Raw genomic sequence first — 27,186 nt, 5'->3', positions numbered from 1 at the left:
TTTTCAATTTCCAGTTGGTGGTCGCTTAGTCTGTACCTGGTGAGGGTCTGTCTCTGTTTTGTGTCTCTGATGGTCGTGAGGTAGTCTGCCAGTTTATATTCTCTTTTTAGGGCCTCTCTCTCACTCCCAATCTCATTCTCTCTCACTCCCAGCCTCTCACTCTCTCACTCTCAGTCTCTCTCTCTCACACTCCCAATCTCTCTCTCTCTCAGACTGCCAATCTCTCTCTCTCTCACACACTCCGTGTCTCTCACTCTCACACTCCCAATCTCTCTCTCTCACACTCCCAATCTCTCTCTGTCACACTCCCAATCTCTCTCTCTCACACTCCCAATCTCACTCTCTCACACACCCAGCTTCTCTCTCTCACACTCCCAGTCTCTCTCTCTCTCTCACGCTCCCAATCTCTCTCTCTCACACTCCCAATCTCTCTCTCTCACACACCCAGTTTCTCTCTCTCACACTCCCAGTCTCTCTCTCTCTCTCATGCTCCCAGTCTCTCTCTCTCACACACTCCAAGTCTCTCTCTCTCTCTCTCTCACACACTCTCTCTCTCACACTCTCAGTCTCTCTGTCTCTCTCTCAAACACTCTCTCTATCTCTCACTCCCAGTCTCTCTCTCACTCCCAGTCTCTCTCTCTCTCTCACACTCCCACTCTCTCTCTCTCTCTCTCACACCCCCACTCCCTCTCTCTCGCACACACACTCCCAGTCTCTCTCTCTCTCACTCCCAGTCTCTCTCTCTCAAAATCCCAGTCTCTCTCTCTCACTCCCAGTCTCTCTCTCTCACACATTCCCAGTCTCTCTCTCACACACACTCCCAATCTCTCTCTCTCTCTCTCTCACACACTCCCAATCTGTCTCTATCTCTCTCACGCACACTCCCACTCTCTCTCTCTCTGTCTCACACACTCCCACTCTCTCTCTCTCTCACACTTCCAGTCTCTCTCTCTCTCGCACACTCCTAATGTCCCTCTCTCACACACACTCCCTGACTCTCTCTCTCTCACACTCCCAGTCTCTCTCTCTCTCTCACACTCCCAGTCTCTCTCTCTCTCTCTCTCACACTCCCACTCTCTCCCTCTCTCTCACACTCCCAGTCAATTCAATTCAATTCAATTCAAATGCTTTATTGGCATGAAAGCTTACAGGGAACCATATTGTCAAAGCTTACATGACAGAAAGTACTGTTTTCCAACATTCTGTAGGTGTCAAACAATTTTGACCTTCGTTGGGTACATACAATATTAGTTTAAACAATATTAGTTTAAAGTCGTTGAACATCGTTGGGTACATTCAGTATTAATTTTAAACAGTCCCCAGGTTGTGACATGTTGTTACATATTTGGCACCAAGGTATGGTCTGTCTCCTTCTCCCAGGACTAATCTTAATTTTGACAGGTCATCCAATTCTTTGAAACCTGGGGTTGTTTGGCTGAGCTTGTCAAATAATATGTTTCTTGTTGTGTTGAATTTTTCGCATTTTAGAAGGAAATGCATCTCTGTCTCAACCTCTCTCTCTCTCTCACAAACACTCCCACTCTCTCTCTCACACTCCCACTCTCTCTCTCTCTCTCTCTCTCTCTATCACACACTCCCACTCTCTCTCTCTCTCACACTCCCACTCTCTCTCTCTCTCTCTCTAACAGTCCCACTCTCTCTCTCTCTCTCTCACACTCCCAGTCTCTCTCTCTCTCTCTCACTCCCAGTCTCTCTCTCTCTCTCACTCCCACTCCCAGTCTCTCTCTCTCTCACACACACTCCCAGTCTCTCTCTCTCTCTCTCACACACTCCCAGTCTCTCTCTCTCTCACTCCCAGTCACTCTCTCTCTCTCACACACTCCCACTCTCTCTCACACTCCCAGTCTCTCTCTCGCACACTACCAATCTCTATCTCTCTTACACTCCCAATCTCTCTCTCTCTCACACTCCCAATCTCTCTCTCTCTCACACTCTCAATCTCTCTCTCTCACACTCCCAATCTCTCTCTCTCTCACACACTCCCAGTCTCTCTCTTTCACACTCCCAGTCTCTCTCTCTCACACTCCCAGTCTCTCTCTCACACTCCCAATCTCTCTCTCTCTCACACTCCGAATCTCTCTCTCTCTGACACTCCCTCTCACACTCCCATTCTCTCTCTCTCACACTCCCAATCTCTCTCTCTCTGACACTCCCTCTCACACTCCCATTCTCTCTCTCTCACACTCCCAATCTCTCTCTCTCACACTCCCAATCTCTCTCTCTCACACTCCCATTCACACTCCCAATCTCTCTCTCTCACACTCCCAATCTCTCTCTCTCTCACACTCCCAATCTCTCTCTCTCTCACACTCCCAATCTCCCTCTCTCTCACACTCCCAATCTCTCTCTCTCTCACACTCCCAATCTCTCTCTCTCTCACACTCTCAATCTCTCTCTCTCTCACACTCCCAATCTCTCTCTCTCTCACACTCCCAATCTCTCTCTCTCTCACACTCCCAATCTCTCTCTCTCACACACTCCCAGTCTCTCTCTCTCACACTCCCAGTCTCTCTCTCTCACACTTCCAATCTCTCTCTCTCTCACACTCCCAATCTCTCTCTCTCACACTGCCAATCTCTCTCTCTCTCACACTCCCAATCTCTCTCTCTCTCACACTCCCAATCTCTCTCTCTCTCACACTCCCAATCTCTCTCTCTCACGCACTCCCAGTCTCTCTCTCTCTCACACTCTCAATCTATTTCTCTCTCACTCCCATTCTCTCTGTCTCTCACACTCCCAATCTCTCTCTCTCACACTGCCAATCTCTCTCTCTCACACTCCCAATCTCTCTCTCTCACACTCCCAGTCTCTCTCTCTCCCTCACGCTCCCAGTCTCTCTCTCTCTCACACTCCCAATCTCTCTCTCTCACACTCCCAATCTCTCTCTCTCTCACTCCCAGCCTCTCACTCTCTCACTCTCAGTCTCTCTCTCTCACACTCCCAATCTCTCTCTCTCTCAGACTGCCAATCTCTCTCTCTCTCACACACTCCGTGTCTCTCACTCTCACACTCCCAATCTCTCTCTCTCACACTCCCAATCTCTCTCTGTCACACTCCCAATCTCTCTCTCTCACACTCCCAATCTCTCTCTCTCACACACCCAGTTTCTCTCTCTCACACTCCCAATCTCTCTCTCTCTCACACTCCCAATCTCATTCTCTCTCACACTCCCAATCTCTCTCTCTCACGCACTCCCAGTCTCTCTCTCTCTCACACTCTCAATCTATTTCTCTCTCACTCCCATTCTCTCTGTCTCTCACACTGCCAATCTCTCTCTCTCACACTCCCAATCTCTCTCTCTCACACTCCCAATCTCTCTCTCTCACACTCCCAGCCTCTCTCTCTCCCTCACGCTCCCAGTCTCTCTCTCTCTCACACTCCCAATCTCTCTCTCACACTCCCAATCTCTCTCTCCCTCACTCCCAATCTCTCTCTCTCTCACTCCCAGCATCTCACTCTCTCACTCTCAGTCTCTCTCTCTCACACTCCCAATCTCTCTCTCTCTCAGACTGCCATTCTCTCTCTCTCTCACACACTCCGTGTCTCTCACTCTCACACTCCCAATCTCTCCCTCTCACACTCCCAATCTCTCTCTGTCACACTCCCAATCTCTCTCTCTCACACTCCCAATCTCTCTCTCTCACACACCCAGTTTCTCTCTCTCACACTCCCAGTCTCTCTCTCTCTCTCACGCTCCCAATCTCTTTCTCTCACACTCCCAATCTCTCTCTCTCACACACCCAGTTTCTCTCTCTCACACTCCCAGTCTCTCTCTCTCTCTCACGCTCCCAGTCTCTCTCTCTCACACACTCCAAGTCTCTCTCTCTCTCTCTCTCACACACTCTCTCTCTCACACTCTCAGTCTCTCTGTCTCTCTCTCACACACTCTCTCTATCTCTCACTCCCAGTCTCTCTCTCACTCCCAGTCTCTCTCTCTCTCTCTCACACTCCCACTCTCTCTCTCTCTCTCTCTCTCACGCTCCCACTCTCTCTCTCTCTGTCTCACACACTCCCACTCTCTCTCTCTCTCACACTTCCAGTCTCTCTCTCTCTCGCACACTCCTAATGTCCCTCTCTCACACACACTCCCTGACTCTCTCTCTCTCACACTCCCACTCTCTCTCTCTCTCACACTTCCAGTCTCTCTCTCCAATTCCAATTATTCCAATTAAAATGCTTTGTTGGCATGAAAGTTTACAGAGAACCATATTGCCAAAGCTTACATAGCAAAAAGGTACAGTTTTCCAACATTCTGTAGGTGTCAATCGATTTGACATTTGTTGGGTACATACAATATTACTTTTAAACAATATTAATTTTAAACAGTCTTTGTACTTCATTTGGTACGTTCAATATTAATTTTAAACAGTCTTAATTTTAAACAGTCCTCAGGTTGTGACATGTTGTTACATATTTGGCCCCAAGGTATGGTCTGTCTCCTTCTCCTAGGACTAATCTCAATTTTGACAGATCATCCAATTCCTTGAAATCTGGGGTTGTTTGGCTTAGCTTGTTGAATAATATGTTTCTTGATGTGTTGAATTTTTCGCATTTTAGGAGGAAATGCATTTCTGTTTCAACCTCGCCAGCCAGACATTGATCGCATATTCTATTCTCTCTAGGCTGCCAGGATTTCTTGTATCTGCCTTTTTCAATTTCCAGTTGGTGGTCGCTTAGTCTGTACCTGGTGAGGGTCTGTCTCTGTTTTGTGTCTCTGATGGTCGTGAGGTAGTCTGCCAGTTTATATTCTCTTTTTAGGGCCCGGTAACATTCTAATCTGCTTTGGCTTTCGGTTATTTTGTTCCAATGTTCCAGGTAGGTTTCTTTGCATTTTTTAATGATTTGGTTCACTCGGATTGGTGTTTGGGCGGCTGTGTTGGTCTGGGGCTGGTCAGGGTCCGGCTGAGTACTTAGTTTCCGTAGCAGCTGACTCAGGGGACTCTTTTCTGGGTTTAGCTCTTGGGTCTGAAAGGCTTTGAAATGAAGGGTGTCTGGGGAGCTAGATTTGAGGTGATTTAGGAAGTTTAGTGCTCGTTTTTGGATGTTTATTATCAGTGGGTATCTGCCTAGTTCGGCTCTGCATGCATTTGTTGGCGTTTTCCTTTGGGTGCGAAGGATGCTTCGGCAGAATTCTGCATGTAGGGCTTCTATTGTATGTTTTTCCCATTTAGTGTAGCTTTGGTGATTTAGCGGGCCCCATACTTCACTACCGTACAGTGCAATGGGCAGGATTATGCTGTCAAATATTTTGAGCCAGATTTTGATTGGGATTTGGATGTTGTAGAATTTTCTTTTTATTGCATATAGGGCTCTTCGGGCTTTTTCTTTTAGTGCATTCACTGCTATGCTGAAGCTCCCTGATGCTGTAATAGTTAGACCAAGGTAGGTGTAGCTCATAGTGTGTCCTATAGTGGTATCACTGAGGGTAAACTGGTATTTGTTTTCCTGACATCTGGGCCTTTTTTGAAAAATCATGATGTTGGTTTTCTTTAGATTTACTGTTAGAGCCCAATTTTGGCAGTATTTGTCGAGTAGGTCTAGTTGTTGCTGTAATCCCTGTTCTGTGGGAGACAGCAGAACCAGGTCGTCCGCATAGAACAGGGATTTCACTTCTCCATCTAGGAGACGGAGGCCTGGTGACTCGCTTTGCTCCAGCATGTCTGCTAATTCATTTATGTATATGTTGAACAGGGTCGGGCTCAAATTGCAGCCCTGCCGGACGCCTCTTCTCTGGGTGAAGAAATCGGTGCGTTTGTCTCCAATTTTGACCCCGCATTTGTTTTTCAGATACATTGATTTAATAAGGTCATAGACTTTGCCCCCTATTCCACATTGAAGAAGTTTATAATAGAGCCCTTCGTGCCATATAGAGTCAAAGGCTTTCTTGAAGTCGATGAAACAGGCGAATATTTTCCCATTTTTTGTTTGGTGTATATGTTTTTCAATGAGGGTGTGAAGGGTATAGATATGGTCGGCGGTGCGGTGTTTGGAAGAAAGCCTATTTGGTTTTTTCTGAGGATATTATGTTTGTTAAGAAAATCAAGTAATCTACTATTTAGAATACTGCAGAATAACTTCCCTAGACAACTGTTGACACAGATGCCGCGGTAGTTATTTGGGTCTGATTTGTTTCCGCTTTTATATATGGGGGAGATTAGTCCTTGGCACCAGATATCGGGAAAACAGCCTGAACGTAATATGATGTTGAATAATTTGAGTACCGCACCCTGCATCTCCATATTGCTGAACTTGAGCATTTCATTTTTGATGTTGTCTGGGCCACAGGCTTTCTTTAGGTGGAGAGATTTTGTTTTTGTGGCCATTTCTTTCCATGTGATTGGGGAGTCTAGAGGGTTTTGGTTGTCTTTGATTGTTGCTTCTAATGTGTGGAGTTTTTTCTGTGACCTGATGTTGACTTGGGTTTGTTTCGTTTATTGGGATGTCTTTGTAGAGGTTTTCAAAATGTGTTCTCCAGATGTCGCCATCTTGGATTGGTAATGCTTGCAATTGTGTTGTACTCAGGTTATTCCACATTTCCCAGAATTGTTTTGGGTTGGTGGAGTTTTCAATTTCTTCTAGTATTTTGTGGGTATAGTTTTGTGTTTTGTTCCTAATGGTGTGTTTATATGTTTTGAGGGTTTCATTGTATCTAGTACGTAGGTCCGGATTGTTTGGTTGGCGATGCTTTTGGTTTGATATTTTTCTCAGGTCTTTTCTGGCATTTTTGCATTCGTGGTCAAACCATTTCTTATTTTTATTTTGTCTTTTGTGACTCTTCCTCTTCTGTTTCACGAGGTCGGCTTTTACAGCTGCCTCATGAAAGATCATATTTATATCCTCTATGGCCTCTATATCTCTCTCTCGCACACTCCTAATGTCCCTCTCTCACACACACTCCCTGACTCTCTCTCTCTCACACTCCCAGTCTCTCTCTCTCTCTCACACTCCCAGTCTCTCTCTCTCTCTCCCACTCCCACACTCTCCCTCTCTCTCACACTCCCAGTCAATTCAATTCAATTCAATTCAAATGCTTTATTGGCATGAAAGTTTACAGGGAACCATATTGCCAAAGCTTACATAACAAAAAGTACAGTTTTCCAACATTCTGTAGGTATCAAACAATTTTGACCTTCATTGGGTACATACAATATTAGTTTAAACAATATTAGTTTAAAGTCGTTGAACATCGTTGGGTACATTCAGTATTAATTTTAAACAGTCCTCTGGTTGTGACATGTTGTTACATATTTGGCACCAAGGTATGGTCTGTCTCCTTCTCCCAGGACTAATCTTAATTTTGACAGGTCATCCAATTCTTTGAAACCTGAGGTTGTTTGGCTGTGCTTGTCAAATAATATGTTTCTTGTTGTGTTGAATTTTTCGCATTTTAGAAGGAAATGCATCTCTGTCTCAACCTCTCTCTCTCTCTCACACACACTCCCACTCTCTCTCTCTCACACTCCCACTCTCTCTCTCTCTCTCTCTCTATCACACACTCCCACTCTCCCTCTCTCTCTCACACTCCCACTCTCTCTCTCTCTCTCTAACAGTCCCACTCTCTCTCTCTCTCTCTCACACTCCCAGTCTCTCTCTCTCTCTCTCACTCCCAGTCTCTCTCTCTCTCTCTCACTCCCACTCCCAGTCTCTCTCTCTCTCACACACACTCCCAGTCTCTTTCTCTCTCTCTCTCACACTCCCAGTCTCTCTCTCTCTCTCACTCCCAGTCTCTCCCTCTCTCTCACACACTACCAGTCTCTCTCACACTCCCAGTCTCTCTCTCGCACACTACCAATCTCTATCTCTCTTACACTCCCAATCTCTCTCTCTCTCACACTCCCAATCTCTCTCTCTCTCACATTCTCAATCTCTCTCTCTCACACTCCCAATCTCTCTCTCTCTCACACACTCCCAGTCTCTCTCTCTCACACTCCCAGTCTCTCTCTCTCACACTCCCAGTCTCTCTCTCTCACACTCCCAATCTCTCTCTCTCTCACACTCCCAATCTCTCTCTCTCACACTCCCACTCTCTCTCTCTATCTCTCTCTCTATCACACACTCCCACTCTCTCTCTCTCTCTCACACTCCCACTCTCTCTCTCTCTCTCTCCAACAGTCCCCACTCTCTCTCTCTCACACTCCCAGTCTCTCTCTCTCTCTCTCACTCCCAGTCTCTCTCTCGCTCTCTCACTCCCACTCCCAGTCTCTCTCTCTCTCACACACACTCCCAGTCTCTCTCTCTCTCTCACATTCCCAGCCTCTCTCGCTCTCTCTCTCTCTCACTCCCAATCGTTCTCTCTCTCTCTCACTCCCAGTCTCTCTCTCTCTCACTCCGTCTCTCTCTCTCTCTCTCACACACACTCCCAGTCTCTCTCGCTCTCTCTCTCTCTCACACTCCCAGTCTCTCTCTCTCTCTCTCACTCCCAGTCTCTCTCTCTCTCTCACACACTCCAGTCTCTCTCTCTCACTCACTCCCAGTCTCTCTCTCTCCCTCTCTCTCTCTCACTCCCAGTCTCACTCTCTCACACTCCCACTCTCTCTCTCTCTCTCACACTCCCCCTCTCTCTCTCTCACTCTCTCTCACACACTCCCAGTCTCTCTCTCTCACACTCCCAGTCTCTCTCTCTCTCACACACTCCCACTCTCTCTCACACGCCAGACTCTCTCTATCTCACACTCCCAGTCTCTCTCTCTCTCTCTCTCTATCTCTCTCACTCCCAGTCTCTCTCGCTCTCTCTCACTCCCAGTCTCTCTCTCTCTCACACTTCCAGTCTCTCTCTCTCTCACACTTCCAGTCTCTCTCTCTCTCTCTCTCTCACACTTCCAATCTCTCTCTCTTCCCCCCAATCTCTCTCTCTTTCTCTTCTCCCCCAATCTCTCTCTCTTCTCCCCCAGTCTCCCTGTATCTCTCTCGCCCAGTCTCTCTCTCTCTCACCCCGTCTCTCTCCCCTTCCCCCTCTCTCTCTCTCCTTCCCCCCTCTCTCTCTCCTTCCCCCTCTCTCTCTCTCCTTCCCCCCATCTCTCTCCTTCGCTCTCTCTCTTTCCCTCTCTATCTCCTTCCCTCCCTCTCTCTCTCCTTCCCTCTCACTCTCTCTCCTTCCCTCCCTCTCTCTCTCTCCTTCTCTCTCTTTCTCTCCTTCCCTCTCTCTCTCTCTCCTTCCCTCTCTCTTACTCTCCTTCTCTCTCTCTCTCTCTCCTTCCCTCTCTCTCTCTCTCCTTCCATCTCTCTCTCTCTCGCTCCTTCCCTCTCTCTCTCTCGCTCTCCTTCCCTCTCTCTCTCTCTCTCCTTCACTCTCTCTCTCCTTCCCTCTCTCTCTCTCCTTCCCTCTCTCTCTTTCTCTCTCTCCTTCCCTCTCTCTCTCTCTCCTTCCCTCTCTCTCTCTCTCCTTCCATCTCTCTCCGCTCCTTCCACCTCTCGCTCTCTCTCCTTCCCTCTCTCTCTCTTTCTCTCCTTCCTTCCCTCTCTGTCTCTCTCTCTCTCCTTCCCTCTCTCTCTCTCTCCATCCCTCTCTCTCTCCTTCCCGCTCTCTCTCTCTCTCTCCTTCCCTCTCTCTACTTCCCTCTCTCTCTCACTCCTTCCCTCTCTCTCTCTCTCCTTCCCTCTCTCTCTTCTCCCCAGTCACTCCCTCTCTCTCTACCAACAACAACATGCCCTCAAAAAAGCCTCGGCACCGCCGGGCACCCCCAGCTAGTATGTAATATACTAGAGAGAGTGTGTTGACCTGCTCCCAAGCCACCTGATGATATTGTGTCCCACAGATCTCATGGTCTCTTTCTATTCTCTCAGTTATATATTACAGGCAACGTGACACCGATTCCTGTCCTCAGCTGCGTTTGTCAAGAATTCTTGAATGAGAGCAGTTTCCAAACAGAATCTCTCTGGTCTCGCTTTGGCCCGGGTTCTGTAATGTTGACAGAGCGTTACAAGCTTCCACTCTAGGAGAGCCTCAGCAGTCCTTACCAACACACTGTTGTCCTGCACATTCGTATTTTATTGTCATACATTGGCAGACTAGTGGGAATAATCTTTCAGTGTTTACGCAAAAACGTTAAAAACTCAACGCTTCTGTTAGATTTGGTGATTTTGAGATTACAAAATAAAGTCAATACATCGGCCTAGAAATTCAGTGGGCCTTGCGCCCACTTAGCGCCTAAAGAGGTCTTTTGCGCCGGCGGGGTGGTAGCGTGGAAATTGAGTGCAGCGGTATTGGCGGCGGTAGCCGTTAGCGCTGCGCCGGGATCGATGACGTCATCGGTGTGCGCGGTGGCCCGTAACGCCCGAAACCGCGCCGATCCCCATATTTATTTGCGCCCGCCTCCTCCGACGTGGGCGCAAACAGCGAACAGAAAACGGGGCCGTCCTGCTGCCATAGTGGGGCGCTTTAAAGCTGAAGGTGCGGCCGGCCGCTTTTTCGGCGGCCGCCTGCCCGCACCTCCTTCCCCGGCCGCCTCCACCCCCCCCCCGCGGAATTGCCGGCTGGTTTCCATGGAGCCCGGCACTTCTCCGTTGTGCCGGGCTCTTTTGCCAGCACTCGCGCGCGATCGGGGCTCCGGCCGTTGCAGGCAACTCCCGCTTAAGAGAAGGAGGAGGCCTGCAGTACCGCAGCCTGCCGCACCGCATCGGGTGGCGCTGCGGCAACTAGCACGCCGATATTCAGTTGCAGCGCCCCAAATGGAGGCTGGCACACCCTGGTATAGCGCCCGCTTCCGAATTGGGGCGCAGAAGACGAATATAAGGCGTGCGCTAATGCCTCCCCGCCCAGCGCTAACTTTTGGGGTGCGAGCGAGCTGCCCGCACCCAAGTGAATTTCTAGGCCATAGTGTTTATAAGAAAATTATTCTCATGTCAGATTATCAGGTGTCCAAGAATCAAAATAATTATTTTATAATGAACTATTTCAAGTCCGACTTGAACAACTTTCACAATTAAATGAGTTTCTGGTCGATTAAGAAAGCAAATGAATTGAAAAACTTTAATTGTGGGTTTAAACCTCCAGTGAAACACCAGAGGGAGCTCACAGCAAACAATCCAGACTCTTGAGCATTAACAGCGGAGAGTAATTTGAAACAAAATATATACATAGCCCTTAACTAATGCTTGGATAAACATTACCATGGTTAGAAAATCAACAAACAAACATCGAAAATTGACAAGAACAGGACAAAGCGCTGTGATCGCTATCTGCCAAAGTTTAAATATACAAACACATTCAGGATTTCTTACACAAAGCTATTAGAGCATGGGGCATGTGGAAGGAGATGAGAAACAAGGCACGCTAACTCATTAAATACTACATGACACTATACAAATCTATGGAGCAATTGGAAGGATATTAAGAAACAAGTCCCTACAACTCATTAAAGACGATATGACACAATATATAGTTCTAGAAATTCAGTATAGCCACTTTTGGGGTGCTAAAGTCGGGCGGCCGCTAAAGTTTGCGCCCGGCGCAAAGTCGCGCCACCTTCGCCGATATTCAGTCACATCGCCCCAAGAGGTTGCTGCTGCGCTAAAACAGGCAATGCATGACTATCTTTAGGTGCTAAGCCGGCGGTGCAGAATGATACCCCCGAGGCCGGGCGCAGCACAGGTGCGGCGAGTTGTTGATTGACGGCAGACACTCTGGCGCCGGTCAGCTCTTAAAGGGGGAGGGTGGATTTGTTTGCCTGCCACGCCCTGCACACTGCAGCCCCCAACCTAGGCCTGACCACTTCAGCTTCATCAGCACAATGCCCAGGGCTATGGAGAAGGCCAGGGAGAGAGCGCAGCGCTTCAGCAACGGTGACCTGAGGCTGCTGGTTTGCGGAGTGGAGCGCAGGCGCCATGTTCTGTTCCCACAATGTGGCAAGAGGCCGCTGCCCAGCGCCTACCGGAAAGCCTGGAGGGAGGTCTCAAACAGGGTGTCTTCCAACAGCGTGTTTGCCAGGACTCCTGTGCAATGCTGGAAGAAGTTTAACGACCTCACTCGGGTTGTCAGGGTGAGTACCCTTTCCAGTGTCCTCCTTATCCCTGCATGTGCACCTCAGTTTATGGGCAAAGGGACCTGGAAGCCCTAATGGCCAGCCCTCATCCAGCAGCTATGGGACTGGCATGAAAATCACTTGCACATTCAGCACTTTACAAACTGAACAAGCTATTCGACCATGGGAGGCATTGCAGACAAGATCAGGGTTTCACACTTTCAGGGCCAGTCCACCATGGGAGGCAGTGCAGACAAGATCAGGGCTTCACACTGGACTTAGAGGCCGTCCTTTCTCTTGCAGGCCAAGGTGGCGCAGAACCGGCGGAACCGAACTGAGACCGGGGGAAGCCATCCTGATGTGAAAGAGCTCTCTGACCTCGACCAGCGTGTGGAGCGCATTATGGCAGGCTGGCTGATTGGCCCCGTCGCCAGTGGAGATGCCGACCCTGTTCTGGGCACCAATGGTAAGGGCATCAACTTTTTGACCTCTCTCGTTCCACTTGCGCCTCAGATCAGCATCCTTTGCCACTGTCCGACCAATGCAGTGAATGGCAGCACACATGCCTCCCTCGCTGCTGCCCTGTCCTCACTCTAAAGCTACTCTTGTGCCTTCCTGCTTTCAGATGGTGAATCGCCAGGTGAGGAGGCGGCCCCTCAAGCTGCCACTGTCAGCACTTCCGAATTAGAGGAGAAGGAAGAGGAAGCCGGCCCATCAGTGCCACCCTCAGCCGTGCCAGCCCATGGCGATGAAGGTGACACGTCTTCCCTGGAGGGGAGCCGGGGGGAAGGGTCGGAGGAGAGTGAAGCTCCGGGGCCCAGCGGCCTGCAGCAACGCGGGAGGGGTGTGGAAGCTCGGCGGACTTCTCCCCAGAGGGTCAGTGCGGCCTCCAGTCCTGCGACGGTGAGTGCAGAGGCGGTGCGGCTCCTAGAGGAAATGACCGTCGAGGCTGAGCGCAGGCACAATGAGCTCATGGCTGCAGTGGCAAGGATGCCTGACTCCACTAAGTCTTTGTCAAGGAGTGTGCAGCAATTTGGAGCATCACAGGCCAGGAGTCTGGATCAATTCAGTGCAGCACAGGCCAGGAGTCTGCAGGACTTCTCGGCAGCACAGGCGGCTTTGAACCAAGTGCTCAGTCGAGCCGTCCATTCACTGGCTGTTGTCATGCGGACACAGACCAGGGCCACACGGGCACTAACTGCTGCCACCCTCGCTGGATCAGCCAGGCATAGTCAGGGCATTTGCCACGCAGCAGCAGCCCAGCAGTCTGTTCTTCAGCTGTTTGCTGCGCATGCTGCAGTGCTGGCCCGTGCGAGTGCCACTGTATCAGGTGACCAGCGAGCACCTGCGATCTATTAGGTTGGCACCATTCCTGCAGCCGACACTGCCACTCCGCCATTGCAGCTGCCACGAGCCGCTGGACAGACTGCTGCCACCCAAGCAGAGTTACAGCAGTCAGCAGCCGGCCCCTCGAGGGCCAGAGCTGGTGCAGGCCGACCCCAAGGGCATCTGCCGTCTCGCCATCTGACCCTCAGCAGCCTTCCCCCAGCCTTGCTGCAGCCACTGGGCTCCCATTGAGGAGGAGCTGCAGGGCGGGCAGGGGCCAGGCAAGGATGCGAAAGGCATCGCCCTCGCAGGGCCAAAAGTAGAAGATCTGCATAAATGGTTTGTGGTTTTTGTAAGGCCGAGACTGGTGTCTTTCTTTGTTTTTGTAAGGCCGAGACTGGTGTCTTTCTTTCTTTTTGTAAGGCCGAGACTGGTGTCTTTCTTTGTTTTTGTAAGGCCGAGACTGTTAGTTTTGTGTTTTTGGAGGGGGCATCTCCACATGAGGTTGGAATGTGGGAAGGGCAGAGGTTTGCAATAAATTAATGTTCTGAAATTGCACTGTGCATAGTTTTTTTGTCAAGTCCTGGTTGCCCTGCTCGGCTGAGGGCTTGTGGAGTGGCTACATTCATCTGCTGACATTGGCTCAAGCCATTCCCTGAGAGGGGGCCTAGAACCGACGTTCAATAAGCCGGCGACGGGGGGCCCTTGCACTTTCTGCCTCCCTCCTGTGCTGGTCCTCCTCCTCCTCCTCCTCAGGTGGTCCTCCAATCTCTGGTGGCAGTGGCTGAGTCCTGCAGATAGCCAGATTGTGCAGCATGCAGCAAATGACCACGAAATGCGAGACTCGCTCCGGCGAATATTGTAGGGCTCCACCAGAATGATCCAGACAGTGGAACCGTTGCTTCAGGATGCCGATTGTTTGCTCGATGATGTTCCTGGTCGCTTGATGGCTGTCGTTGTATCCCTCTTCAGCAGGGGTGCTGGGCGCACGGAGCGGGGTCATCAGCCAGGTACACAAAGGATAGCCTTTGTCCCCGATAAGCCATCCTCGTGGGTGAGGCTGGGCCTGGAACATATCTGCCACAGAAGTCTGGCGCAGGATGAAGGCATCGTGGCTGCTGCCTGGAAAGCGGGCATTGACAGCTAGGATGAGCTGCCTGTGGTCACACACCAGCTGGACATTGAGCGAATGGTAGCCCTTCCGGTTTTGGTAATCCTCAGAATTCTCCAGAGGTGCCCGCAAAGGCACATGCATGCAGTCAATGGCACCCTGCACCATGGGGAAGCCCGCGAATGCTGCAAAGCCCATTGCACGCTGTTGCTGCTTGGCAAGGGCCATGGAGAAGGAGATGAACTGACGTCTCCTTTTGAAAAAGGCATTGGTCACCTGGCGGATGCAGCAATGCACGGCGAACTGGGAGATGTTGGAAATGTCCCCAGCAGCAGATTGGAAGGAGCCGGTGGCATAGAAGTTGAGAGCCACCGTCACCTTCACTGCCACCGACAGAGACGTCCTGGTCCTCAGCTGTGGCAGCAGATCACCGCCAAGAAGGTGGCAGATCTCTGTGACCACCTCCCTTCAGAATCGCAGCCTCCGAACACACTGCTCGTCAGACATGTTGAGATAGGAGAATTGCTGGCGGTATACCCTGGGTGCGTAAGGCCTCCTTTGCCGACGCCTGTTGCCCCCTCTCCATCTAGCCAGGGCTGCCACTCTCTCACGGCGTCTGTGAGCCCTTTGGATGCAATGCAGATAGCCAGCGTTTGCACCCATTGCAGCCCCCATAATATGTTAGCAAACAATGATATGTCAATGAAGGCAAAGAAAAGTGGAAAGCTGTGGCCTGAAGCCACAAGTACCGGTCCGAGTGTTGAGCCAAAGCAGAAAGCTCTCGACCTTGGTCTCTCTGCAAAGATCCGTCTCTCAAGAAGGAGTGCTGCGAAATGGCAGCCTTTTCTAGTGCAGGAGGAGTGCCCTTTAATTTGCGCCCCCTGCGCCCTGCATCGACTGAGCACCATTCCACTTTCCAGTCGCTAGGGGTGCCAGGCGCACAATGGGGCGTCGCAATTGAATTTCCGGTTGGGGGCGCACAAAGGGTGTTGCACGAGGAAATGACGTCAGGATCTGCGCGCGCAGCTGAGCGTGCGCAAAGACTTTGCGCCACTGCTAAATCATCAGTGAAGTTGGGGAGAGGCGCAGATCGTGCTGCGCCCGGCCGCTAGCCGCCTAGTGCCCGAAATCTACTCCTCCTAAGGCGCTACCGGCTGGCGCAACCAACTGAATTTCTAGGCCATAAAGTACTAGCTGGGTGTGCCCGGCGGTGACGAGGCTTTTTTGAGGGCATGTTGTTGTTGGAAGAGAGAGAGGGAGCGACTGGGGAGAAGAGAGAGAGGGAAGGAGAGAGAGAGAGAGGGAAGAAGAGAGAGGGAAGGAGAGAGAGAGAGAGAGGGAAGGAGAGAGAGAGAGAGAGGGAAGGAGAGAGAGAGGGATGGAGAGAGAGAGAGAGAGAGGGAAGGAGAGAGAGAGAGACACAGAGAGGGAAGGAAGGAGAGAGAGAGAGAGAGAGAGAGAGAGAGGGAAGGAGAGAGAGAGAGAGAGGGAAGGAGAGAGAGAGAGGGAAGGAGAGAGAGAGAGGGAGGGAAGGAGAGAGAGAGAGGGAAGGAGAGAGAGAGGGAAGGAGAGAGAGAGAGTGAGGGAAGGAGCGAGAGATAGAGAGGGAAGGAGAGAGAGGGAAAGAGAGAGAGGGAAGGAGAGAGAGGGGGGAAGGAGAGAGAGAGAGCGGGAAGGAGAGAGAGAGGGGGGGAAGGAGAGAGAGAGAGAGAGGGGGAAGGGGAGAGAGACGGGGTGAGAGAGAGAGAGAGACTGGGAGAGAGAGAGAGAGAGAGACCAGGGGAGAAGAGAGAGAGAGATTGGGGGGAGAAGAGAAAGAGAGAGAGATTGGGGGGAAGAGAGAGAGACTGGGAGTGAGAGAGACAGAGAGAGAGGCTGGGAGTGAGAGAGATAGAGAGAGAGAGAGAGAGACTGGGAGTGTGAGAGAGAGAGAGAGAGTCTGGGAGTGTGAGAGAGAATGGGAGTGTGTGAGAGAGAGAGAGAGACTGGGAGTGTGAGTGAGAGAGACTGGGAGTGTGAGAGAGAGAGAGAGCGAGTGGGAGTGTGAGTGAGAGAGAGACTGGGAGTGAGAGAGAGAGAGAGAGAGAGAGAAAGAGACTGGGAATGTGTGAGAGAGAAATTGGATTCCTGCCAAACTATAGAACATCAGATCATATCTTCACCCTACAGACCCTAATTGACAAACACGTTCATAAAAACAAAAGCAAAATCTACGCATGGTTTATAGATTTCCAGAAGGCTTTCGATTCCATCTGGCACGACGGTCTATTCCTGAAACTTATCGAAAGCGGGGTAGGGGGAAAAACATATGATGTAATTAAATCAATGTATACAATCAACAAATGTGCAGTTAAAATTGGAGACAAACAAACAAAATACTTCCCACAGGGGCGTGGGGTGACGCAGGGCTCACCAATCTCACCGACACTCTTTAATATTTACGTAAATGAACAGGCAAAACTACTTGAACAATCTACAGCTACCGGCCTCACCCTATATGAATCCAAGGTTAAATTCCTCCTCTATGCAGACGACCTGGTTCTGCTGTCACCAACTAAGTAGGGTCTACAGCAGAACCTGGATCTGCTGGAGTCGGCCTGTCAGACCTGGGCCCTGACAATAAACCCCCAGAAAACCAAAGTCCTTGTGTTCCAGCAAAGATCCAGACATCAGGGACCCAAAATAAATCTCACACTAGGAACAACTAAAATCGAACAAACCACTAACTACACAAACTTGGGCATAAAAATCGGCTCTACGGGAAATTTCAAACTGGCTGTGAAAGAACTGAAAGAGAAAGCTAGAAGGGCTTTCTATGCCATTAAAAGATCAATCCAAATAGAAATCCCAATTAGCATTTGGCTCAAAATTTTCAAATCAGTAATTGAACCAATTGCACTCTATGGCAGTGAGGTGTGGGGACCGCTAACACAACAAGAATTTGCAAAATGGGACAAACACCCAATTGAGATCCTACATGCAGAATTCTGTAAAAGTATCCTCCGGACTCAAAGGAAAACCGTAAACAATGCATGCAGGGCAGAACTAGACCAATATCCACTAATAATTACTATCCAAAAAAGAGCCACCAAATTTTGGAAACACTTAAAAATGAGCAACCCCCACTGCTATCATTACGAAGCCTTGAAATGCCAAGAGAGGATCATAAAGAAGAACACCCTCAGTCAACTAGTCCTGGGACTCAGTGAAGCAACCACGAACACTACTAACAATAACCAGCCTCAGGACAGTGACATCGTAGCACAGAGAATTCGACCCAACACAATTGACACTAAGCAAAAGGAAAAATGCCTGTCATATTGGGCAGAAACAACAAAAACCCAAAGCAAACTCAATTGCTACTTGGCCCTAAACAGACAATACAACATGGCTGATTACCTGACCATGGTAAAGGATAGCAAACTGAGAAAAACCTTGACAAGGTACAGAATTAGTGAACATAGCCTGGCGATTGAAAAAGGCAGACACAGGCAGACCAGGCTGCCAAGAGAGGACAGGATATGCTCTCACTGCAGTCAGGGAGTGGTGAGACAGAGATGCACTTCCTCACAGCTTGTGGAAAATATCAGGGCATCAGGGAGAATTTCTACCAAAAATTCTCACAAATATGCCCTGAAAACAGAAATTTGAATGACGACCAAAAACTCCCGTACCTACTAGGGGAAGAGAGAAACTGTGTAACACTAGCGGCACACTACGTTACAGCTTGCCATAAACAGAGGGACAACCAGTAAACCTAAGAAAAGAGTATATACAAATTATACGAATGTATATTTATACACTGAGGGATATATCTGTTTATACACTGTACGAATAGATCTGCGTTTATGTGTTCAACCACAAATGTATTTCGATGCTTTGGCAACATAAGATGTACCTTATCATGCCAATAAAGCGATTTGAATTGAATTGAATTGAATTGAGAGAGAGAGAGAGAGACTGGGAGTGAGAGAGAGAGAGAGATTGGGAGTGTGAGAGAGAGAGAGAGAGAGTGAGACTGGGAGTGTGAGAGAGAGAGAGAGAGAGACTGGGAGTGTGTGTGTGAGATAGAGAGAGAGACGGAGTGAGAAAAGAGAGACTGGGAGTGAGAGAGAGAGAGAAAGATTGGGAGTGAGAGAGAGAGAGCGAGAAAGACTGGGAATGTGAGAGAGGGAGTGAGACTGGGAGTGTGTGTGAGAGAGAGAGAGAGACTGGGAGTGGGAGTGAGAGAGAGAGAGAGAGAGACTGGGAGTGAGAGAGAGAGAGAGAGACTGGGAGTGTGAGAGAGGGAGAGAGACAGAGAGTGGGACTGTGAGAGAGAGAGAGTGGGAGTGTGTGAGAGAGAGAGAGTGGGAGTGTGAGATAGAGGGAGAGAGTGGGAGTGTGTAAACAGAGGGACAACCAGTAAACCTAAGAAAAGAGTATATACAAATTATACGAATGTTTATTTATAAACTCAGGGATATATCTGTCTATACACTGTAAGAATAGATCTGCGTTAATGTGTTCACCCATAAATGTTTTTCGATGCTTTGGCAACTTAAGATGTACCTTATCATGCCAATAAAGCGATTTGAATTGAATTGAATTGAGTGTGATAGAGAGAGAGAGAGACAGAGAGTTGGAGTGTGAGAGAGAGAGGGTGGGAGTGTGTGAGAGAGAGAGAGAGAGTGGGAGAGAGTGTGAGAGAGAGAGAGAGAGAGTGGGAGTGTGTGAGAGAGAGAGAGTGGGAGTGTGTGTGAGAGAGAGAGAGAGCGTGGGAGTGTGTGTGAGAGAGAGAGAGAGACTGAGAGTGTGTGAGAGAGAGAGTGGGAGTGTGTGTGAGAGAGAGAGAGTGGGAGTGTGTGTGTGAGAGAGAGAGAGAGTTGGAGTGTGTGTGTGAGAGAGAGAGAGAGAGAGAGTGGGAGTGTGTGTGAGTGTGAGAGACTGGGAGTGTGTGAGAGAGAGAGACTGGGAGTGAGAGAGAGAGACTGGGAGTGTGAGAGAGAGAGACTGGGAGTTTGAGAGAGAGAGACTGGGAGTTTGTGTGCGAGAGAGAGAGTGGGGGAGTGAGAGAGAGAGAGAGATAGTGGGGGGGTGAGAGAGAGAGCGACTGGGAGTGAGAGAGAGACTGGGAGTGAGAGAGAGAGTGTGAGAGAGAGAGAGAGAGAGACTGGGTGTGTGAGAGAGAGAGAGTGTGAGAGAGAGAGAGAGAGACTGGGAGTGTGAGAGAGAGAGAGAGAGACTGGGAGTGTGTGTGAGAGAGAGAGAGTGGGAGTGTGTGAGAGAGAGAAAGAGAGAGAGAGACTGAGAGTGTGAGAGAGAGAAACTGGGTGTGTGAGAGAGAGAGTTTGGGAGTATGAGAGAGAGATTGGGAGTGAGAGAGAGAGAAATTGGAAGTGTGAGAGAGAGAGATTGGGAGTGTGAGAGAGAGAGAGACTGGGAGTGCGTGAGAGAGAGAGAGATTGGGAGTGTGAGAGAGAGAGAGATTGGGAGTGTGAGAGAGAGAGACTGGGAGTGAGAGAGTGAGAGTCTGGGAATGAGAGAGAGAGAGATTGGGAGTGTGAGAGAGAGAGATTGGGATTGTGAGAGAGAGAGAGACTGGGAGTGTGAGAGAGAGAGAGATTGGGAGTGTGAGAGAGAGAGAGAATGGGAGTGAGAGAGAGAGAGAGATTGAGAGTGTGAGAGAGAGGGAGACTGGGAGTGTGTGTGAGAGAGAGAGAGAGACTGGGAGTGGGAGTGAGAGAGAGAGAGAGAGAGACTGGGAGTGAGAGAGAGAGAGAGAGACTGGGAGTGTGAGAGAGGGAGAGAGACAGAGAGTGGGACTGTGAGAGAGAGAGAGTGGGAGTGTGTGAGAGAGAGAGAGTGGGAGTGTGAGATAGAGGGAGAGAGTGGCAGTGTGTAAACAGAGGGACAACCAGTAAACCTAAGAAAAGAGTATATACAAATTATACGAATGTTTATTTATAAACTCAGGGATATATCTGTCTATACACTGTATGAATAGATCTGCGTTAATGTGTTCACCCATAAATGTTTTTCGATGCTTTGGCAACTTAAGATGTACCTTATCATGCCAATAAAGCGATTTGAATTGAATTGAATTGAGTGTGATAGAGAGAGAGAGAGACAGAGAGTTGGAGTGTGAGAGAGAGAGGGTGGGAGTGTGTGAGAGAGAGAGAGAGAGTGGGAGAGAGTGTGAGAGAGAGAGAGAGAGAGTGGGAGTGTGTGTGAGAGAGAGAGAGTGGGAGTGTGTGTGAGAGAGAGAGAGAGCGTGGGAGTGTGTGTGAGAGAGAGAGAGAGACTGAGAGTGTGTGAGAGAGAGAGTGGGAGTGTGTGTGAGAGAGAGAGAGTGGGAGTGTGTGTGTGAGAGAGAGAGAGAGTTGGAGTGTGTGTGTGAGAGAGAGAGAGAGAGAGAGTGGGAGTGTGTGTGAGTGTGAGAGACTGGGAGTGTGTGAGAGAGAGAGACTGGGAGTGAGAGAGAGAGACTGGGAGTGTGAGAGAGAGAGACTGGGAGTTTGAGAGAGAGAGACTGGGAGTTTGTGTGCGAGAGAGAGAGTGGGGGAGTGAGAGAGAGAGAGAGATAGTGGGGGTGTGAGAGAGAGAGCGACTGGGAGTGAGAGAGAGACTGGGAGTGAGAGAGAGAGTGTGAGAGAGAGAGAGAGAGAGACTGGGTGTGTGAGAGAGAGAGAGTGTGAGAGAGAGAGAGAGAGACTGGGAGTGTGAGAGAGAGAGAGAGAGACTGGGAGTGTGTGTGAGAGAGAGAGAGTGGGAGTGTGTGAGAGAGAGAAAGAGAGAGAGAGACTGAGAGTGTGAGAAAGAGAAACTGGGTGTGTGAGAGAGAGAGTTTGGGAGTATGAGAGAGAGATTGGGAGTGAGAGAGAGAGAAATTGGAAGTGTGAGAGAGAGAGATTGGGAGTGTGAGAGAGAGAGAGACTGGGAGTGCGTGAGAGAGAGAGAGATTGGGAGTGTGAGAGAGAGAGAGATTGGGAGTGTGAGAGAGAGAGACTGGGAGTGAGAGAGTGAGAGTCTGGGAATGAGAGAGAGAGAGATTGGGAGTGTGAGAGAGAGAGATTGGGATTGTGAGAGAGAGAGAGACTGGGAGTGTGAGAGAGAGAGAGATTGGGAGTGTGAGAGAGAGAGAGAATGGGAGTGAGAGAGAGAGAGAGATTGAGAGTGTGAGAGAGAGGGAGACTGTGAGTGTGTGTGAGAGAGAGATTGGGAGTGTGAGAGAGAGAGATTGGGAGTGTGAGAGACAGAGGGATTGGGAGTTTGAGAGAGAGAGAGATTGGGAGAGTGAGAGAGAGAGAGATTGGGAGTGTGAGAGAGAGAGACTGGGAGTGTGAGAGAGAGAGACTGGGAGTGTGAGAGAGGGAGAGAGAGAGAGAGTGGGACTGTGAGAGAGAGAGAGTGGGAGTGTGTGAGAGAGAGAGAGTGGGAGTGTGAGAGAGAGGGAGAGAGTGGGAGTGTGTAAACAGAGGGACAACCAGTAAACCTAAGAAAAGAGTATATACAAATTATACGAATGTTTATTTATAAACTCAGGGATATATCTGTCTATACACTGTATGAATAGATCTGCGTTTATGTGTTCACCCATAAATGTTTTTCGATGCTTTGGCAACTTAAGATGTAACTTATCATGCCAATAAAGCGATTTGAATTGAATTGAATTGAGTGTGATAGAGAGAGAGAGACAGAGAGTTGGAGTGTGAGAGAGAGAGAGGGGGAGTGTGTGAGAGAGAGAGAGAGAGTGGGAGAGAGTGTGAGAGAGAGAGAGAGAGAGTGGGAGTGTGTGTGAGAGAGAGAGTGGGAGTGTGTGTGAGAGAGAGAGAGAGAGAGTGGGAGTGTGTGAGAGAGAGAGAGAGAGACTGAGAGTGTGTGAGAGAGAGAGTGGGAGTGTGTGTGAGAGAGAGAGAGTGGGAGTGCCTGTGTGTGAGAGAGAGAGAGTTGGAGTGTGTGTGTGAGAGAGAGAGAGAGAGAGAGTGGGAGTGTGTGTGAGTGTGAGAGACTGGGAGTGTGTGAGAGAGAGAGACTGGGAGTGAGAGAGAGAGACTGGGAGTGTGAGAGAGAGAGACTGAGAGTGTGAGAGAGAGAGACTGGGAGTTTGTGTGCGAGAGAGAGAGTGGGGGTGTGAGAGAGAGAGAGAGAGATAGTGGGGTGTGAGAGAGAGAGAGACTGGGAGTGAGAGAGAGACTGGGAGTGAGAGAGAGAGTGTGAGAGAGAGAGAGAGAGAGACTGGGTGTGTGAGAGAGAGAGGGATTGTGAGAGAGAGAGAGAGAGACTGGGAGTGTGAGAGAGAGAGAGAGAGACTGGGAGTGTGTGTGAGAGAGAGAGAGTGGGAGTGTGTGAGAGAGAGAAAGAGAGAGAGACTGAGAGTGTGAGAGAGAGAAACTGGGTGTGTGAGAGAGAGAGTTTGGGAGTGTGAGAGAGAGATTGGGAGTGAGAGAGAGAGAGATTGGAAGTGTGAGAGAGAGAGATTGGGAGTGTGAGAGAGAGAGAGACTGGGAGTGCGTGAGAGAGAGAGATTGGGAGTGTGAGAGAGAGAGAGATTGGGAGTGTGAGAGAGAGAGACTGGGACTGAGAGAGTGAGAGTCTGGGAATGAGAGAGAGAGAGATTGGGAGTGTGAGAGAGAGAGATTGGGAGTGTGAGAGAGAGAGGGATTGGGAGTTTGAGAGAGAGAGAGATTGGGAGAGTGAGAGAGAGAGAGATTGGGAGTGTGAGAGAGAGAGAGACTGGGAGTGTGAGAGAGAGAGACTGGGAGTGTGAGAGAGAGAGATTGGGAGTGTGAGAGAGAGAGAGATTGGAAGTGTGAGAGAGAGAGAGACTGGGAGTGTGAGAAAGAGAGAGAGATTGGGAGTGAGAGAGAGAGAGAATGGGAGTGAGAGAGAGAGAGAGATTGAGAGTATGAGAGAGAGAGAGATTGGGAGTGTGAGAGAGAGAGATTGGGAGTGTGAGAGAGAGAGATTGGGAGTGTGAGAGAGAGAGAGATTGGGAGTATGAGAGAGAGAGAGATTGGGAGTATGAGAGAGAGAGAGATTGGAGTGTGAGAGAGAGAGAGATTGGGAGTGTGAGAGAGAGAGACTGGGAGTGTGAGAGAGAGAGATTGGAGTGTGAGAGAGAGAGACTGGGAGTGTGAGAGAGAGAGAGAGATTGGGAGTGTGAGAGAGAGAGATTGGGAGTGTGAGAGAGAGAGAGAGTCGGGAGTGTGAGAGAGAGAGAGATCTGGGAGTGAGAGAGAGAGAGATTGGAGTGTGAGAGAGAGAGAGATTGGGAGTGTGAGAGAGAGAGAGATTGGGAGTGTGAGAGAGAGAGACTGGGAGTGTGAGAGAGAGAGACTGGGAGTGTGTGAGAGAGAGAGAGACTGGGAGTGAGAGAGAGAGAGACTGGGAGCGTGAGAGAGATAGAGAGAGAGAAAGACTGGGAGTGTGTGTGTGAAAGAGTGAGAGAGACGGAGTGAGAGAGAGAGAGAGACTGGGAGTGAGAGAGAGAGAGAGAAAGATTAGGAGTGAGAGAGAGAGAGAGCGAGAGAGACTGGGAGTGTGAGAGAGAGAGACTGGGACTGAGAGAGTGAGAGTCTGGGAATGAGAGAGAGAGAGATTGGGAGTGTGAGAGAGAGAGATTGGGAGTGTGAGAGAGAGAGGGATTGGGAGTTTGAGAGAGAGAGAGATTGGGAGAGTGAGAGAGAGAGAGATTGGGAGTGTGAGAGAGAGAGACTGGGAGTGTGAGAGAGAGAGACTGGGAGTGTGAGAGAGAGAGATTGGGAGTGTGAGAGAGAGAGAGATTGGAAGTGTGAGAGAGAGAGAGACTGGGAGTGTGAGAAAGAGAGAGAGATTGGGAGTGTGAGAGAGAGAGAGAATGGGAGCGAGAGAGAGAGAGAGATTGAGAGTGTGAGAGAGAGGAAGGCTGGGAGTGTGTGTGTGAGAGAGATTGGGAGTGTGAGAGAGAGAGATTGGGAGTGTGAGAGAGAGAGAGATTGGGAGTGTGAGAGAGAGAGAGATTGGGAGTGTGAGAGAGAGAGACTGGGAGTGTGAGAGAGAGACTGGGAGTGTGTGAGAGAGAGAGAGACTGGGAGTGAGAGAGAGAGAGAGACTGGGAGCGTGAGAGAGATAGAGAGAGAGAAAGACTGGGAGTGTGTGTGTGAAAGAGTGAGAGAGACGGAGTGAGAGAGAGAGAGAGACTGGGAGTGAGAGAGAGAGAGAGAGAAAGATTAGGAGTGAGAGAGAGAGAGAGAGCGAGAGAGACTGGGAGTGTGAGAGAGAGAGAGACTGGGACTGAGAGAGTGAGAGTCTGGGAATGAGAGAGAGAGAGATTGGGAGTGTGAGAGAGAGAGATTGGGAGTGTGAGAGAGAGAGGGATTGGGAGTTTGAGAGAGAGAGAGATTGGGAGAGTGAGAGAGAGAGAGATTGGGAGTGTGAGAGAGAGAGACTGGGAGTGTGAGAGAGAGAGACTGGGAGTGTGAGAGAGAGAGATTGGGAGTGTGAGAGAGAGAGAGATTGGAAGTGTGAGAGAGAGAGAGAGACTGGGAGTGTGAGAAAGAGAGAGAGATTGGGAGTGTGAGAGAGAGAGAGAATGGGAGCGAGAGAGAGAGAGAGATTGAGAGTGTGAGAGAGAGGAAGGCTGGGAGTGTGTGTGTGAGAGAGATTGGGAGTGTGAGAGAGAGAGATTGGGAGTGTGAGAGAGAGAGAGATTGGGAGTATGAGAGAGAGAGAGATTGGGAGTATGAGAGAGAGAGAGATTGGGAGTGTGAGAGAGAGAGATTGGGAGTGTGAGAGAGAGAGACTGGGAGTGTGAGAGAGAGAGATTGGGAGTGTGAGAGAGAGAGACTGGGAGTGTGAGAGAGAGAGAGAGATTGGGAGTGTGAGAGAGAGAGATTGGGAGTGTGAGAGAGAGAGAGATTGGGAGTGTGAGAGAGAGAGAGATTGGGAGTGTGAGAGAGAGAGAGATTGGGAGTGTGAGAGAGAGAGAGATTGGGAGTGTGAGAGAGAGAGACTGGTAGTGTGAGAGAGAGAGACTGGGAGTGTGTGAGAGAGAGAGAGACTGGGAGTGAGAGAGAGAGAGAGACTGGGAGCGTGAGAGAGATAGAGAGAGAGAAAGACTGGGAGTGTGTGTGTGAAAGAGTGAGAGAGACGGAGTGAGAGAGAGAGAGAGACTGGGAGTGAGAGAGAGAGAGAGAAAGATTGGGAGTGAGAGAGAGAGAGAGCGAGAGAGACTGGGAGTGTGAGAGAGAGAGTGAGAGAGAGAGACTGGGAGTGGGAGTGAGAGAGAGAGAGCGAGAGAGATACTGGGAGTGAGAGAGAGAGAGAGACTGGGAGTGTGTGAGAGAGAGAGAGAGTGGGAGTGTGAGAGAGAGAGAGAGAGTGTGGGAGTGTGAGAGAGTGAGTGGGAGTGTGTGTGTGAGAGAGAGAGAGAGTCAGAGTGTGAGAGAGAGACAGTGGGAGTGTGTGATAGAGAGAGAGAGAGAGAGTGGGAGTGTGAGAGAGAGAGAGAGGGAGTGTGTGAGAGAGAGAGAGAGAGTGGGAGTTTGAGAGAGAGACAGAGAGAGAGTGGGAGTGTGTGTGTGAGAGAGAGAGAGAGAGTGGGGAGTGTGTGAGAGAGAGAGAGAGAGTGGGAGTGTGTTTGTGTGAGAGAGAGTGAGAGACTGGGAGTGTGTGTGAGAGAGAGAGAGAGACTGGGATTGTGAGAGAGAGAGAGTGGGAGTGTGTGTGAGAGTGAGAGAGAGAGAGAGTGGGAGTGTGTGTGAGAGAGAGAGACTGGGAGTGCGTGTGAGAGAGACTGGGGAGTGAGAGAGAGAGACTGGGAGTGTGAGAGAGAGGGACTGGGAGTGTGAGAGAGAGACTGAGACTGTGTGTGCGAGAGTGAGAGAGTGGGGGTGTGAGAAAGAGAGAGAGAGAGAGAGGGAGTGTGAGAGAGAGAGGGAGAGAGAATGGGAGTGAGAGAGAGACTGGGAAAGTGAGAGAGAGAGAGAGAGTGTCGTGAGAGAGAGAGAGAGAGAGAGACTGGGAGAGTGAGAGAGAGAGAGAGACTGGGAGTGTGTGAGAGAGAGAGAGAGTGGGAGTGTGTGTGAGAGAGAAAGAGAGAGAGACTGGGAGTGTGAGAGAGAGAGAGACTGGGAGCGTGAGAGAGAGAGAGAGATTGGAAGTGTGAGAGAGAGAGATTGGGAGTGTGAGAGAGATGGACTGGGAGTGTGAGAGAGAGAGACTGAGAGTGTGTGTGCGAGAGAGAGAGAGTGGGGTAGTGAGAGAGAGAGAGAGAGAGAGAGTGGGAGTGTGAGAGAGAGAGAGAGACTGGGAGTGAGAGAGAGACTGGGAGTGAGAGAGAGCGAAGAGTGTGAGAGAGAGGGAGAGAGAGACTGGGAGAGTGAGAGAGAGAGGAGAGTGTGTGAGAGAGAGGGAGAGAGAGACAGGGAGAGTGAGAGAGAGAGAGACTGGGAGTGTGTGAGAGAGAGAGACAGTGGTAGTGTGTGTGAGAGAGAAAGAGAGAGAGAGAGCTGGAGTGTGAGAGAGAGAGAGATTGGGAGTGTGAGAGTGAGAGATTGGGAGTGTGAGAGAGATTGGGAGTGTGTGAGAGAGGGAGAGTTTGGGAGTATGAGAGAGAGAGAGATTGGGAGTGTGAGAGAGAGAAAGATTGGGAGTGTGAGAGACAGAGAGATTGGGAGTGTGAGAGAGAGAGACTGGTAGTCAGAGAGAGAGAGACTGGGAGTGAGAGAGAGAGAGATTGGGAGTGCAGAGAGAGAGAGATTGGGAGTGTGAGAGAGAGAGAGATTGGGAGTGTGAGAGAGAGAAAAA

The 27,186-nt window shown here is 49.9% G+C and overlaps 1 protein-coding gene across 1 annotated transcript in view; it reads right to left on the bottom strand.

Annotated features, from left to right (window-relative positions):
* LOC147098097 (scavenger receptor cysteine-rich domain-containing protein DMBT1-like) overlaps positions 1-27,186 on the bottom strand; it is a 158,683-nt gene that overhangs the window by 50,960 nt on the left and 80,537 nt on the right. The window lies entirely within an intron of this gene.

This window comes from Somniosus microcephalus, chromosome 30, assembly GCF_052327205.1.
Source record: "Somniosus microcephalus isolate GS21.2 chromosome 30, FLI_Smic_1.0, whole genome shotgun sequence".
In the NCBI taxonomy this organism is placed as follows: Eukaryota; Metazoa; Chordata; class Chondrichthyes; order Squaliformes; family Somniosidae; genus Somniosus; species Somniosus microcephalus.
Note: the sequence above shows the minus strand (reverse complement) of the source record. Positions and strands in the feature narration are given on the sequence as shown.